At 41.1% G+C, this 17316-nt stretch overlaps 1 long non-coding RNA gene across 1 annotated transcript; it reads left to right on the plus strand.

The window, feature by feature from the left end:
- The first annotated feature begins 14292 nt into the window (after positions 1 to 14292).
- LOC9271704 (uncharacterized) lies at positions 14293 to 17069 on the plus strand. The gene is made up of 3 exons (XR_001540962.3): positions 14293 to 14713; positions 15358 to 16611; positions 16731 to 17069. It is a non-coding gene; the product is annotated as an uncharacterized lncRNA (long non-coding RNA).
- The last annotated feature ends 247 nt before the right edge of the window (positions 17070 to 17316 follow it).

Below are 17316 nucleotides of genomic sequence, written 5' to 3' on the forward strand. Positions count from 1 at the left end.
ATAGGACATCAAGCCATTCATATGATTCCTGATTATTACATAATAGAATTTAATCCCAGTTACACCCAACAAGCTGTCCGATGAGCAGAGGGTAGAGATGGAACAAATTATTCAACAATTTCAGAAGATGTACTTGGGATCCTTCAGCATGACTTGACAAGGAACAATTATACAAAAGGGAAAAGTAACAATGTCGAAGTCGAAGATTGAAGAAGGAACCAGTGATTATGCAGTTCATCATGCTTTGATCAACCAATCTGGTGTTTTGGTCAATACATTATCAGATATGATCAATAGTTGAGGAGAAAGTTAAGGGGCATACATATTTTCTAAATAATATTTTCCCACCTTACAGAACCATCAAGACTGAGTTGGCTGGCCATAGGCAACTGATTGCTTCTATTCCCTCTTCTTTGGCTCCTTCCACATTTATGTAGAGTTAGCAACAACCAATGCAGGGGGCAGGCATCTTAACAGTCAACTCAAGATCAGCTTACGCAACTATTGATCCCTGAAAAGCCAAATCAGCTAGTTGTGATTTGTGAATCGATTAAGTTCAAGCTATAGCACCTATTTCCTGTATCTCTGAATATAATCTGGCACCGATTCATTAACTTTTTGCTGAGTTGCAGTCAAATCCGACAACTTCATCTCTTGAACCCCACTAAACAAATACTTGTCAAACTGCTTTTCTAGATCGGCCCAACTTCTGATAGAATTGTATGGGAAAGAAGAAAACTAAGTAAAAGTCGACCCAGATAACGACAAGGGGAAAAACCTAACTCTCAAGCCCTCCACAGCTGATGCTTCATCACATTGTGCTAAAAATCGGCTAATATGCTCATAAGTTGAAACATTGTCTAGCCCTAAGAATTTGGAGCAATCAGGAATCTTGTATCGGTTTGGCAAAGGTACTCTATCAAAGTATTCTGGATAGGGATGCCGATATATGATCCCACTATCCTTAGGCCTAAGGCCAAAATGTTCTCTCATCACATCAGCAATCATATCGGCCAATGGCTACTGTTGCACACCTCATTTATATTAATTGCTGTTCAAACTGGTTATACATAGGTTGAGGTGAAAACTGAACAAAAGGAGATCCTTCTGGCCGATGCTTCATTGGTGAAAAAGGTTGATAGTGATTATTGAAATTGAATCCCATATTTGGCTGTTGAGGTTTATATTTATAGCCTTGTGGATCCATGATGTGACCATGGCTACCACGGATGCAACCATTGCTCACATCATGGATGAACAAGAAGATATCGAGATCAAGTACTCCAAGTGCTGGAATCCGATTCGGCCACCTACTACACTGCTGACTTCAAACGGCCACCGAATCTGCATACGACCTCCGTTTTCGGCCCGTGAGTACTTGATGGAAAGCTCTCGGAGTCCTCTTTCTAACGGATCCAGCCTCTTCTCTGAATTCTATCTCGTGTGGCCAGAATCACAGGAACAAGGTGTTGCATCACCTATAATGGGCCTATGGGCTTGTAACTTCATTTGGGACCCCGGCCCAGGTGGGGCCCATGTGGGGTGCGCCCCAAGCTGGTGGAGCACGACCCTAGGCACCCCTAGGTCGTCCTCCCACCCCTATATATAGCTAGTTACCCCTTCAGGGTTTCTCGGGTTTTGTTAGATTAAAGTTTAGCCATTGCTACTTGCTTGCAGCGCGCGTGTCGGCTAGACCGTCCGTCTGCTTGTTCTTCGGAACCCCAACTTATCATTTGTATTAAATTCCTATTTGCAATATCAGATTGCTTTATTCTTGTTCTTGCTTGTTTCTTCGATTTGCTTGCAGGAATAGGGTTGATCTGCACCGGCAAGATCAACAACCCACGGAGAGGTGTATCGATCGCTAAGGCGCAACATAACGTCTCGTACGGTTGTAGTCGGATCGTCAACGTTTCTCCCAAATCGTAGTTATCACAACTCACCGAAAGATCGAGCCAACAACAGCCTTGAGTGTTGAGAGGAACTCAGGGTTCATCAGGTGGTATCAGAGCTTTTGTTGCTCGGTGAGTTTTTATCTTCCTATAACCAGAAAATAGCCATACAAAAAAATTCGTATCATTTACCTAGCCATATTGTGCCATTGCATTGTTCTTTTCAGTTTTTGCTTTGTTGAATTTTGTGTTGCATCGTCACGTCGTGTTGCTGGTCTTAGCGTCTAGTTCGTTTAGAGTTTCGAGTTCTGGTCACGTTTTGTACCACAGTCGTCGCTGCCACCATGTCTCTGTTGTTGTCGGGACCTACGAAAACGGAATCGGCTCGCTGCCACGGTTCTATTTTTGTAGTTTTCAGAAGTTTCTGTCGGTTAGTTTTGGAGTTCTTGAGTTGCATCTAGAGTTTGCCGATCCTTGTGTGTGTTTGTTCTGGCCGTGCCTGTGTCGTGCACGAGAGGAGGAAGGTGAATTACCATATCTGATTTTGGAAGTAGTCAAGATTGTTTTGGAAAGATATAGTAGATTGGATTGGTTAAAAATCAGTTTCCTTTTTATCCCATACACCAAATTCGGCTGCCATCCACTCCACCTCCTGGCCGAGTCCCACTCGCCCCTTTGGCCGAGTCCGACTCCCTCCCTCTCTTCCACGGTTCCGAGTTGTGTCAAACACCTTGGCGAATTTTTGTTTGGTGTCGGTTTCGAGATCTGTTTGGAAAAACGGAACCGGCATAAATTCAGCATTCCATTTTTTGTATAATTTTAATTTTGGGTTTAGACTTTTACATTTGAGTCCCTGTAAATTTTATATTTATGTTTGAGTCCCTGTAATCTTACATTAAGGTCCTTGAGTCAGTTTTTGTTAAAAAAAATCAAGAAAAAAAGTGAAAAAAAGGCAGAAAGGTGCAAAAAAAAAAGAAAAAAAAAGCCGCACCAAAAAAAAACAGAAAAGAAAAGGAAAGAAAAAAAAGAAAAGAAGAAAGAAGAAAGAAAGAAAAGAGAAAATACTGTTATGTTTGAGCTGAACTTCATATATCAGAGTTGTGCATGAGTTGTTTCTAGTGCTATCTTGTGGTATCGTTTGTGTCTAGGCTCGCGTCTCTAGTACGTTCTAGCCTAGGACCAGCACGGTACTTGACTTTGAACAATTATTCAACTTTGCATTATCTGATTTGAGCATTTGCTATTCCTTTGCTACATATTTAAGCCTACCCAGAGCTCCACATATTTGATTACAGCTGTACCGCAAGTGTTTGCCAAGGCATCGATACATCCAACCTTCATTGGGGTGCTTGGTTGAGTCGGTGTATGTCACCATTCCACTTGCATAGGTAAGATCTTGTAAGAGCTTGGTTAAAAGCTTGAGTGTGTGCGATTTTTGAGCTGCCACTACCTAGTAGTTAATAGGAACGCGCATATTTTTGTGTATGTTTCTTGTTTTCTACTAACAATGGCAGGGATACGCAAGATAATTGGGGATAGCTGCGCTCAACATCGACATCTTCGTCGAGACATGAGGAGGGATCCACATGACCATTATGAGGTAAGTGATGATGTTCTAGGTAAGATCAAATCTGCACTGCCTTATTTCGAGGGAGACTATGATCCTCGTGCTTACATTAATTGGGAGCTAGCGGTTGATAGTGAATTTCAAAAGCATGTCTTGTCGGAGAAACAAAAGGTTATGTGTGCCTCTAGTGTTTTAATTAAACATGCTTCTAATGATTGGAAACATCTTTGTAGGCATAACAAAATACCACAATCTTGGAAAGACCTGAAACGATATTTCAGAGATGTTTATGTTCCCATGTATTATGCTGACATTTTGTTCAACAAACTGCAATGTTTAAAACAAGATACCAGAACTGTTACTTCATACTATCATGATATGCAAGCTTGTTTATTACGTTGTGGTTTAGATGAATGCGAAGAAGCTAAAGAATTGAGGTTTTTATGTGGGCTTAACAAAGAAATTCAGGACATGCTTGATTGTCAAAGATATACATCTCTTTCTCATTTGTTACAACTTGCTTGCAATGCTGAAAGTAAAATAGAGGAGGACATGAAGAAGCAACATGCTATGTTTTTGTCTTCTATTACTAACCATTTGCAGGAAGTGCATAATCATAAAAAGGAGGAGAGAGACATGAAAGAGCCGCCAGTCCCATTGATCACACTCAAAGTCGAGGCACCTCCATTATCTGAAGAGGGCATCAAAGGTAAACTTAATGGTGCTGAAATTAATAAAGGTGAGTGTGTTGTTAATGAATTGAATTTGTCCACTTTTCATGCTATAGCAGAGCAACCATTAGTGGAACCAACTGCTGAGATTCCTTTGTCACAAATTGATTTGTTTGCTGTTCCTTGTGATAAAGAAGAGTTATGCGATAATGCTTCACTTATATCCATGCCACAACTTGTGAATGAACATGCTATTCCTACTGTTAATTCATACTGCACTGATTTTAAGCATGTTGTTCACATTGCTAATGAAGTAGAGGAGCGTGAATTGAGATCTTCTTTAAATACTTTGGGCTATGTTCAGTTTGATGATTTTTGTGAGCTCGATAATTTCAAGGAGAAATTATTTGCTAAGTCTGATTTGCCATATCCAACCAATGTTATATTTCACATCTTTGGTGAATATAATGATCTTGGAATATATTTTGTGCATAGAGTTTACATCTGCTCGGATTTAGAACCTCCTGTACATGTGGATAAAATATGCAAGCTAGAGAAAAATGTTATTGCTAACCAAATTGTCTCGAGTTTGCCTTGTTTTAATTGGAAGAAACAGGTTGTTGTAAATGGACTATGCAAAGAGCACCATATGGAAAAACCGAGGACGGTTTTCCGTGAAGAAGGGGAGGATGATGTGACCATGGCTACCACGGATGCAACCATTGCTCACATCATGGATGAACAAGAAGATATCGAGATCAAGTACTCCAAGTGCTGGAATCCGATTCGGCCACCTACTACACTGCTGACTTCAAACGGCCACCGAATCTGCATACGACCTCCGTTTTCGGCCCGTGAGTACTTGATGGAAAGCTCTCGGAGTCCTCTTTCTAACGGATCCAGCCTCTTCTCTGAATTCTATCTCGTGTGGCCAGAATCACAGGAACAAGGTGTTGCATCACCTATAATGGGCCTATGGGCTTGTAACTTCATTTGGGACCCCGGCCCAGGTGGGGCCCATGTGGGGTGCGCCCCAAGCTATGCCTATGGGCTTGTAACTTCATTTGGGACCCCGGCCCAGGTGGGGCCCATGTGGGGTGCGCCCCAAGCTGGTGGAGCACGACCCTAGGCACCCCTAGGTCGTCCTCCCACCCCTATATATATAGCTAGTTACCCCTTCAGGGTTTCTCGGGTTTTGTTAGATTAAAGTTTAGCCATTGCTACTTGCTTGCAGCGCGCGTGTCGGCTAGACCGTCCGTCTGCTAGTTCTTCGGAACCCCAACTTATCATTTGTATTAAATTCCTATTTGCAATATCAGATTGCTTTATTCTTGTTCTTGCTTGTTTCTTCGATTTGCTTGCAGGAATAGGGTTGATCTGCACCGGCAAGATCAACAACCCACGGAGAGGTGTATCGATCGCTAAGGCGCAACATAACGTCTCGTACGGTTGTAGTCGGATCGTCAACGTTTCTCCCAAATCGTAGTTATCACAACTCACCGAAAGATCGGGCCAACAACAGCCTTGAGTGTTGAGAGGAACTCAGGGTTCATCAATCCACATTCACATACTATGGGCCGATCGGCTGTGATGACCCAATTGGCTGTTGAGCTGGCTGCTGAAGAATCAAAGGTGGCTGACTTGAGCTTGGTTGAGTGGCTGATGGTTGTACTTCAGTACTTGGTTGCTTTAGCTTCAACATCTGCATCAGCTACTCTAGAGCCAAAGTATTAGATGTCTGCACCCCTGATATCGGCTGTTGCCTTGTGAGTAAAATTGTATCAACTCCTGGCGCAATTGGAACCGATGTAGGAGTCGTTTGATGCTGTCCACTTCCCAACTTAGTCCTTACAGTTTTGTAAGATGGAAAAACAAGATTTGGAAAATATATTGGCCCCTTAGTTTTCTCCTCATCAATGGACCCATCTACCACTGATTTGATCATGCCCGTCAATGTATTGACAAGCACACTAGATTGGTTGATCAATGCATGATGCACGGCTGAGTCAATGTGATCTTGCAGAGTTGGTTTGGATTCTTCTCTATCCCCATCTTGTTCACCATCAGGCTTCTTATCAGTCTTTTCTTCAATAAGCTTTGGGAACTCGACTTTATTCTTTTGAATCAGCTTCCCTTGTCGAGTCATACTGTAACAACCAAGACACATATGTTGCATCTGTTGAACAAGTTTCTTCATCTCTGCTTTCTGTTCATCAGACAAGTGCTCAATAGTGACGAGGACGATGTTGTCGTCTGTGATTTCAGTGAAAGATGGTGGAATGATGAATGGTGAAGTGGCCCCGGCCACTGGGCGTGCCAAAAGCGTGTTGACGAGAAACACAACAGCCTAGGAGATTTGCTTCACTCCAGTGCAGGTCCAAGGCTTTCCTTGAGTGACAAGAACGTGCCAGCTGGTTTGATCCTGCAACCAGCAAGAAAGACACCAAACGTAATTAGATGAACGATAGCCGATCGGCTAATACAGCCAACGACGTATCGTCAGGACCCAGCCGATACAGATAAACCAAATCGGTTGCGGCTTTATGATAGATAAGTAAAACAAAACCCTAAATATGTCCTATCGATTGCAATACTATCTCTTTTGTTTTTATCAATCACTTTTAGACAATATTATAGAAATAGCCGATAATCTAATATTTAGAGCAAGAATAGATAATGTATTGGCTATTACTCCAATACAAACTTATATAAACAAATTAATCTAGATAAATATATCAAGTAATAATCGATCACCATATATGATGGATTAGTCGAGATCAATCAAACTTGATATATTTACTTAGAGTGATCTATCTATATAAGTGGCAAATATACACAAAATAGATTATGAGACATGCACTATCATGTATATTAGGTAATATCGGCTGAAACTCCAATGCTGTTACTAGTTATGTATAATTCCAGGTTAGTTTTTAGGGTTCTAGACAAGACTAGGGTTGACGCAACTCAAAGTATGTAGAGAAACCTAAAGTCTAAACAATCAAGTTGTCGACGTTTGATGTCACGATTCCGGTATTTGCATAGTATGGGGATCGTTGGTACTAGGATATATGCGAGATTGAGGCAAAAGAGATGGGGACGAGGATTTTTATACAGGATCGGGCCCCTGAATTGTCAGGTAATAACCCTACATCCTGTTGGCCGAAGCCGGTTGTTGCTCTTATTCATCATAATCACACCAGTACAATATTTGGGGTAGCCTATCTAACTGTTGTCGACATGGCGGTCTGAAGATCTGACTCGTAGTCGACAATAGGGTAGTCTTCCTCCTCGAATCCGTGCCCAACGAGATCAGGGATAGCGCTTTCGTCTCTCCTGACAGTATCCGGAGACACCGTAGGAGACTAGCCGTGCTTATCCCTGAAGTCAATATCCGACGTCTTGTCTTGGCATATGTTGGCTTATATGTTGTGGCTTCTGTTGTTCTGTAGATTGTGGTGGGTGTTGATTATCTCCCCTCTCCTCCTAGGGGGCCTTGTATTTATACACATAGGTGTCCCCTTGTCCAAGTAGAACTAGGGAAACCAATATGGATACAATCCGAGTAGTCCTTGTCGTTTCCATGTAGAACTCTAGTTGTCTTTCCTTATCCGGAACTCCCTCCATATCTGAAGTCAGTTTCCGTATAAGACATGGTATGTGGTGGGTCCAATGTTTTGTATATGAGCGTCTTCTCTCTTACCGACTTCGATCAGTCAGTTTGTTGAGTCATACACTCTCCCTAGCCCCCAGCCTTGTCGTCAGAGAATCGTTCTCGGAGGAGAAGGCTCTTGGACCCTTGACCTGCCTTGGTTGAACAAGCACTGATCCTAGCCCCCAGCCGTGAAGTTGGAAAACTCAATTTCTGATCACATGGCTTGGTTAATACGCACGGCGAAAACTCTTACACGGCCAGATCTTACATGGTCTTTTGTCTCTACAGGATCCAACAAGGCCTTATCCGACAATAAAAAGACCAATGCATCTAAAGCTACATAATAGGCCCGATAGTGCAAGCCATCGAGACAATTTACTTCTTGTTGAGAGATCGCTGTCGATGCCCGACTCGAAGTAAGAACTCGTCGAAAAAGTAAAAGTAAATGGTGGTGATGCACCGAAAGTTATATTGATTGGATTGTCGTCCCTTTTTACAATGATCTAAGGTTTATATTTATACCTAGAGTACAAAATTCAAGCATTATGGACACAACTCAAACTTTCCTAAAGATAAAAACAAACAAGTCTACATGGTGGACTCTTACCATACCTCTAACTCAAAACGACATTAGTATCCTAATTAATGAATACAATTGTCTTAAATTAGCTCTATCTCTATATGGCAATGACAGTAATCTCAATCGTGCCCAAGTCGAACTATATCGGCTGCTTTCCATATCGGCTCAATCAAACTTCGACTCTATTTCTAGCCGATATGCTGTCAGCCGATGTACAATCTGTTTTGGCAAGATCCAATTTCTTTCAAATCCGCTTTGATATCCAACTCCCAATCTGAATCTATCTTGTCAAATTTTGTTGTTAACACTTGCCCCCCAATTCCGCTGTGTTATATGACGCGGCGAAACTATCTCTTTCAATCCCGCAAAATCCTAGGGCTTTCCATTTCAACCGTTAGCTCATAAATAGCAAGAACCCCCTCGAAAACTTCACTCCATCACCTTTTCCGCCACTGCTTCAACAACTTTGTTAGCCCTTATTGATTTCTCCAACGATTCAAGCTCTTCGGTGATTTCTTGGTGTTAACAACGGAACTTGCGGGCATTAGATTCGGAGAAGAAAGAAGAAGATCGAAGCGGATTTGGTGTTGAACCAAGTTGGACTCAGAATTGGACTACGCATCGCTGCATACCACATTGGCTGGAAACAGTGGCCGAAGATTGAACAAGTTGAGAAGACTGATATGGTATGCCTTGGGCTCAGCATGGGCCTAGATTAGGATAACCGTCATTGCCAATTAGAGATAGAGCTCGGATAAAGTAATTGTATCTATTAATTAGGTTAGTTTGAGTCGATTTGTTAGAGATTTGGCAAGAGACCACTATTTATGGTCTTGTTTGTATCTTATCTTTAGAAAGGTTCGAGTTGTGTCCATAATGGACTAGTTTGTACTCGGGGTATAAATATGAACCCCATAGCATTGTAATACGGGAGCCAATCCAATACAACTTCGGCGCATCGCCACCCTTTTTACTTTTCCTCTTTTTGGTGATTTCTTCACAAGAGCTAATTCGTCTCAATGGCCCGCGCTATCAGGGCTAACATGTTGCTTTAGACGTGTTAGGCTCGATATCGCGAGTCATTGCTATCATATGTATTAGTTAAACTATTCTTAGCTTCTCAATTTAGCTTTATCGGCCGCTGCTTGCTTTAGGGTTTATGCTGGTTTCGGCTAAATTGTCTTGCTAGATTAGATTAGCTAATGTATCTACCATCCTGAAAAGTGTTTAACTGCTTGATTGTCTAGTCGTGCTTAGAACCATGCAAACGAGCCTAGAACCATGCAAACAAGCCAACAACTAGACATAATAAGGATAGTATCGGTAGGGATGCAAGTGGGTAGTCCCACTACCCGCATAAAAACCCGCTTGCTAGTCTATTTTTTGCATGGTAGTACAAAATTTAGAAGAAAAAATAAATTAGAAGTGGGATAAGCGGGACAAAAAAGCACACTTGCCCGCCCCACTTGCATCCCTAAGTATCGGGGTTTCAGCTGATCTTACCTAATATACATGTTTTACTACTTGTTTCATGTATATTCACCACTTATATAGATACTTCGTTTTATATATGCATGTCAAGCTTTAGTCAGTATCGGCTAGATTTCTTGCACCTTCATGCCTGATTTCTATTTGATATGTTTATATATATCAATCTGTTTATATAGGTTCATACTAGAGTATTAGCTAGTACATTATCTTTCTTGCTCTAAATATTGTCGCATCGGCTACTTTCACAATATTGTCTTAAACCAATTTATTAAACTTGATAGACGGTATGACAACCGATTAGGCATGTTTAGAGTTTAATATTCTTTGATATACTCAGTACATAGCCGATTTGGTCTAACTCCATCGGCTGAGACCACGAACGATACACTATCAACCTTCCGGCTGATCGGCTATTGTCTGACTAATTCTGCTTTTATCTCTCTTGCTGATTGCAGGATCAAACCAGCTGGCACGCCCTTGACACACTCGAGTCTAGCCTTGGACCTGCACTGGAGTTAAGCAGATCTCCCAGGCCGCCGTGTTTTCACATCAACACTTGGCGACGCAAATTTCTGACGGCAAACCTCTCCGCTCAAGATCGATGGCGACCACTTCTGATGTCCCTGAGGTAAATCCATTGCTTCTCATCAATCTTCTGTAATTCATACTTCATCCTATTCTATTTCTTCATACTTAGGGCTTCTTCCTCAATTTTTCTATTTTCAGTACCTTAGAAACCAGATTATGATCCCCATGTTGCAAGAGCCATCACATTTCTTTCTTGGTCTGATGGGCAATATTAACCCTACTCATTGCATCAACACCGAAACCAATAGAATCCCATTTAGACAAACCAAGCCTAATCTAGCCAAGTGGTCAACAACCTTTAGAGCTTGACAATTGTCTGCAAAAAAGTGGAGAACTTGGTACAAAAGTGTAACGGACTCAAATTTCAGGGAAAAATTTTTGCGGAATATTTTAAGTCATGTTCTTCTCGATTCTTCCGTTGGAGTAATCTTACTTTTTCCTTTTTCTTTAACCTGGATCTAGATTTTGTTTGCTAAGTTAAAAGTTCTCTTCTTTAAAATCTTTATTTTATTCTCTATTTTGTTTTTTCCCAAATTTTATAAAACCTTTCCATTTATTTTATTTAATCTCTAGCTTTGGCTCTAAATTATATTTTCTTTGAATCCAGTTATATACTCCCACAAATATTTCCCCTTTGAAATCCTGTTCCTCCAAATTATCCATTCAAGATTCCAAAGTCTACTATTTAGCTTGGGCCAATATTTCCCCGATTGACCCGACTCTCTGTTATATCCCATTAACCATTTTTATCTTTGGGGCTAAACCGGTATAATTTCCTTTTTGCGGGAATTTATTCTGGATATAACCCTTGACCTAGACCTATCCTTAGAAATCCTTGTTCTCTTTCATACAACACCTTCCACAAACTCCTTTAGATGTTCTACTATCCAAAATCTTCTATCTATAAATCAAACCGCCAGTTTAGGTTTGATTCTTTCTGGCACTAGAATAATATTTCCAGAATGATTGCTCTTGTGCTAAGAAACCTATTTCTAATCCCTTCCGTACAAAATCCAATTTCATTTAGCCCACCAATAAATCACCGAGAATCCATACCACATATATTGGGGCTAAAGTCCTATTTGCTTCCCTTCCATTTATTTTGCCACCATCACAAATTTATCCAAAGTTAGAAATTAAATTATTGCCTTTCCTTCCCATTTGATTATTTTAATTTTTAAATATTAAAGAAAATATTTGCGTCAAGTTTTATATTTGGATCTTATTGAGTTCTATAAAATTGGAGCATTTTGATCCTTATTGAATTCTTTTAAAATTGGAGCATCTTTATTTTTATCCTTTTTAAAATCTATAACTCAAAATTAAATATCTTGATTTCAAACCCCTTTTGTTTTAAAAACTTTATATTTAAATTCTTTTTATAAAGTTCAAAAGACCTCAAACATTTCTCTTTTAAATTTTATCTCCTTTGAAATTTATTTAAAACTCTCAATTCAAAATTCCCTTAGGTTTCCTATCTTAGAAATCCCTTTATAATTTCTTTTCCAAATTTTAAAAAGTCCACCAATCTCTTTCTTTAGATCCATATCCTTTGAATTTCTTGTCTAAAGTTCAAAATCCACAAATAAACTCCTTTAGTTTTCACTTCCTTGAAATCCTATTTTATTCCTTGGCCAAAATCCAAAAAGGTCTACATCCACCCATCCAACCATGCTTTGATTTCCATTTCCTTTAAATTCCATTCAAATTCCTTATTCAAGTCCTGAGCATCCACATACATTCATCTTTTAGATTTTATCTTCTTTGTTTCCCTTTCCAAACTCTCTATACAAAATTCATAGCAATCCCTATTCAAATTGGACCAAAAACCCTTCATTTGGCCCATTCTTTTTCCGTTTTTCCTTCGGCCCAGTTGGCCCAGCTTGCCCAAGTCCGAACCACATCCCTCCTTCCTCCTGCAATGGGCGCAGCCGCCGCTGTCAACAACACCATGTGCGCTGCTGCCATCTCGCCCAATCCCAGCGTCGCCGCCTTTGTCGCGCCGCCCAAGCCGTCCGCTGCCGCCACGCTACCACCGCGCCGCCGCCGCAAAACCAGGGGCCACCCCGTGGCGCCCTACATTCGCCGCCGCCGCGGCGAAGCCGCTGCCACCGCTGCTAGCTGCCGCCGCCCACTGCTTGTTGCCGCCGTCGCCCGTTGTTCCCACCGCCGCCGCACAACGCCGCGCCACACGTCGTCGCCGACCACCGAGCTGTGCCACGCGCCGCCGTGAGCCAATGTCGACCACTGAGCCGCCATCGTCACCATTTTTTTTTAAGATAAAGGATTATCAAACCCGGCCTCTACACCTTTGTGGGGTGTACACAGCCAAAAATCCGAACACGAGTACATAAGACTCTCCCTAATAAAAGGGTACAAAATGTATCAACTGACCTCTCCCATTACATAAGAGATGACAGCACAAAGGTTTTAAGAACAACAAACGAAGAAAAGACTAGGCTTCCCATCTTCTTCTAAGGTTCCAGCCATACACGGAGAAGAATTTCACCACACGCTTCTCCAGCACTTTGCAATAGTTCTTAACTATTTCTTCATCGGTTCCCTTAAGAAGCAAAGACCAAGTCCTTGCCCAATGTGTTTCCATGAAAATGACCTGCAAGAAAGATGTAGGATTGGAGCCATTAAAGACCACATCATTCCTATATAACCAAATTGCCCAAAGAAATACAGCTATGCCCACAAACAATATTCTCTTGAGCCTAGGTTCAACAAAATTCAGCCAATTCCCAAACATTTGAGACATGCTACACGGTTGCCTAATCCCAAATGTAAAAAGGAGCGCACTCCAAATATACCTAGCCATTGAGCAATCAAAGAAAATGTGTTGTATTGTTTCCTTAGAGTTACAAAAACAACAACTTAGGCTACCCTTCCACCTTCTCTTTGCTAGATTATCCTTAGTGAGAATTACCCCTTCCTTGAGGTACCACAAGAAAATTTTGATTTTAAGTGGAATTTTGAGCTTCCAAATGAAATTCTTCCTAGGAACCAGCCCTTCATACATGAGCAACTTGTACATAGATTTTACTGTGAAAATGCCTTCTTTATTGTTTTTCCAAGAGAAGCGATCTTTCTGATCTGTCAATACAGTGTTAACAACTTTCGACACTAGCTCATACCAGGCTTCTAAGTTTCTTCCCACTATTGATCTTCTGAAAGACACATTGGTATTCCACTCATTACCTTGGCCACCACCTCATTTTTATTTCTAACTAGATTGTAGAGGTTAGGATACTCCTTCTCAAAGGATTGAACTCCTATCTAACAATCCTCCCAAAATCTTACTTCTGAGCCATCTTGTAAAAAGAAGGAACCAAACCTTTGAAAAGACTCTTTGGCTAACATGAGACTAGCCCAAAAATGTGAGTCCCCTGGTCTTTTTTGGACTTGCAAAATGGTTTTCTTTGTCAAATATTTTTTCCTAAGCAAACTTTACCAAATTCCGTCTTCATTGATCAACCTGAAAATCCATTTACTAAGCATACACTTGTTCTGCATTTCTAGGTTTTGGATTCCCAACCCCCCACATTCCTTAGGTCTACACAACACACTCCATTTAGCTAACCTATACTTCTTTTTGTGCTCATCACATTGCCAAAAAAATCTGGATCTGTAAAAATCCAGCTTCTTTAAAATTCCTTTAGGGATTTCAAAGAAAAAAAACATCTACCCTATAATGCACCAACTCATCTTACTCATACTCATTCATCATTGGACAAATCCAACGGCCAAAATCATATGCTCTGCAACCAACGATCTAGATCACCCACCTCTCCGGCTCTCCCTCGCGCGCAGATTGGCCTCCCCTCCCCCTCTCTCTTTCTCCCGTAACTTCTTCCCTTTATTCTCTCTTTCTCCCGTAACTCCCGTCACGCGCCTCAATCTCGCCGCCGATCTCCACGCCCCGCGCCGCCCCTCAATTTGCTCCGCAGCGCCACCGATTCCTATCGCCCTCCTCCCCTCGCGATTCCCTACCCGCCGCCCTCCATCCCCGGCCTCGCGCCGCCGCCTCCCTCGCCGCCAATCCCCATCGACCGTCACCCGCACGTCTTCCGCGGCCACGCCACCGTCGATCCCCGTCGAGCACGACCACGCCTCACGCCGATCCTCCATCGCGCGCCGCCACCGATCCCCTCCCTCGCGACGCCGCCTCCCTCGTCGCCGATCCCATCGACCGTCGCCCGCACGTCTTCCGCGGCCACGCCACCGCCGATCCCCATCGACCACGACCACGCCGCCCGCCGATCCGTGAGTGCCTCCTTCAGTTCCTCCTCTTCTGCCAGGTCTTCGTTGTACAAAAATTGATGGAGAGTATATATTTGATTGAACTGCCAGGTCTTCAGTTTCTCTTTTTTCTTGTTCGAGTCAATCGGGCGGATGAAAAATGAATTCAGAAAAACAAAACTTGGCATGGGTTAATATATCTTTCTTCTGAATATCTAGAAAAAGGAATGTGTAAAATATCAGTGACCCTAGAAGAAAAATGAATTTGTCATTTACAAGTATCAGTGACCCTAGAAGAAAAATGGATTTGTCATTTACAAGTAAAAGAAATGTGTACAATATCACTGACCCTTGAAGTCAGCTCAGATGTGATACATCTTTTAGTGTTGATCTTAAATTGCTGGGTACAATCCAAAGTCAGATATGATGTGTTGTTTGTTCATGGAATAATTTCATAGATGAATTCATAATGTCGAGGGCAATGCAGCTTAATGTAGAATCTGTGTTCATGTGGATTTAATATTCTGAAATCTGCTTGTGATTTTTCTTGATTTATTTCTGATCTACCAAACTGAGTTCATATTTTGATTTGTCTATATCAAATTTTCTTCCTGTTAATCAGAATAAGAGGTCAAGAGGCAAACTAATCAGTGAAATTCTTCTTGCAGGTAACAAGCCTGCCGCCAGGCCTGGGTTCCAGTCTTCGCCGACAATGCCGGTGCCACCATCCACCACCACCGGATTGGAACCGCGCCTGGGCACCACCACCTTCGTGCCGCCTTTGTGAACCAATTTCTTCACATTCTTTGCAGCTCATGAATGCCTCATTTCAAAACAAAAAAAACATTATCTATTATACCATAAGAGCTCCCCTTTAGCAATTGGTTATATCTTCAGTAATGACATTTGAACATGGACAGATAGAGGTACAAATTATATGCCCTAAGAGCATGCAATTACTAAATTTGGTATGGAGTAGGGCAAGTATATATATATAAATTAGTTGTACGGAGTAGAACAGGTATATAATGGGATTCGTGTTTACCATGCAATTCTGAATTGGTGATGAAATTTCATAGGTTTTATATGTGTGAGTTTATCACTGCTGCTGCTGATGTTATAGTTAAATGAGGACCACTCTGTTAATGTACTGGAAATTGGAAACTACAAATTTATATCACTGTTACATGTTGATATTTATATAAAATTCGACTTTTGAGTGTACAACCAGAACTCCGTATATTAAAGATAAGACTCGTATCAAAAGAAAATGAGGTTGTCCTCGAAAACCCATGTGCAATATTCACTATTCATATCCTACAAATTGATTGATGGTATGGAGGGGGCTGGGCTTAGAATTATTAATATGGTCAACTCAGGCAATCTTGCATCTGGTTGCCATCAGTGGGGCTTTCATTCAGCAGAAATTGTCTACAAAATGCACCCTTTATATGTACCTGTTTGCACATGCTTGTAGGTATTCCATGCATGGGTTATTTTAGCTGCACATGTACCGCTCCAATTTGAGCTATTTTCAACTAATTAATTATGTAGTTATTCTCTTGATTCTCTGATCCCTCAAATATTAATTATTCTTTTTGCACCTTGTTTTTACCAATATAGCTACCTTAAACTGGTATAGGAACTAATATGCTTTTTAATATTTCTATACATATGCGTTAACTCAGATAGTTGCCCTCCGTGTGTTGTTTTGTTAGCAGGGGCAATATCAAGATAAACCTCATATTTCTATCCTTTTGACAACATCATCTTTATTAATCTTAAGGTGCATACAAGTGGTGAAAATGTATATTTAGCTCATAAGTTGTGACGGTTGGCTAAGTGTAGTAGATGGAGTTGGCAGATAGTTATTGACGGTTGGCTAAGTGTAGTAGATGGAGTTGGCAGATGGTTATTTGGAGGTAACTAAATGCATTTTCTTAGAACTACTGCTTTATTGTATAACCTGTTTAACTCCATGGCCTTTGTTGTAATGCATCCTCCAGCTTAATTTGCTTATTCATTGTTGTCCTGATTGCAGGTGCGCGAAAAGGATTCCAAGGTTCTCAACACATAGGCTTTCAACTGGGAAAACAAGAACGGCTGGAAGAAGCATTGCCGCGGGTTGCTACTTGGTCTTTTAGGTCACAATTCTGGTGTTGGGAGTTGTTTATTTATTAATGATCAGCGAGTCTCTTGTTGCTACAACAGAATGGTCTTGTGATACAGACGAGAAGTCTCCTTCCATTAACAATAACACTGGTTGCACATGCTCTGTCTTCCTGCAAAAGTGTTGTTGGCATTTGTGATTTTTGTAGTTGATTTTACTGATAAAAAGTGCAGATCATGCAATTTATTGATATGTTTGCTGGTTGAAAAATTGAGATTTGATTTCTTAATTCTGATTGTTGGGGATTACATTTTAAACAGATAATATACTGCATGTTGCTATTCACTGTATGGAGATAAGAATCAAAGTATATAATTATCTACAAAACTATATTATGACAATAAATTTCTTTTGTGAAAGAAATTTTTCTTTAAAATGTGTTACAATACATTGGTAAATATCGTCGTAGCGTTAGCACGTGCATATTACTAGTGAATGTTGCCAGACTACTCAACAC

This window comes from Oryza sativa, chromosome 11, assembly GCF_034140825.1.
Source record: "Oryza sativa Japonica Group chromosome 11, ASM3414082v1".
NCBI classification, from domain to species: domain Eukaryota; kingdom Viridiplantae; phylum Streptophyta; class Magnoliopsida; order Poales; family Poaceae; genus Oryza; species Oryza sativa.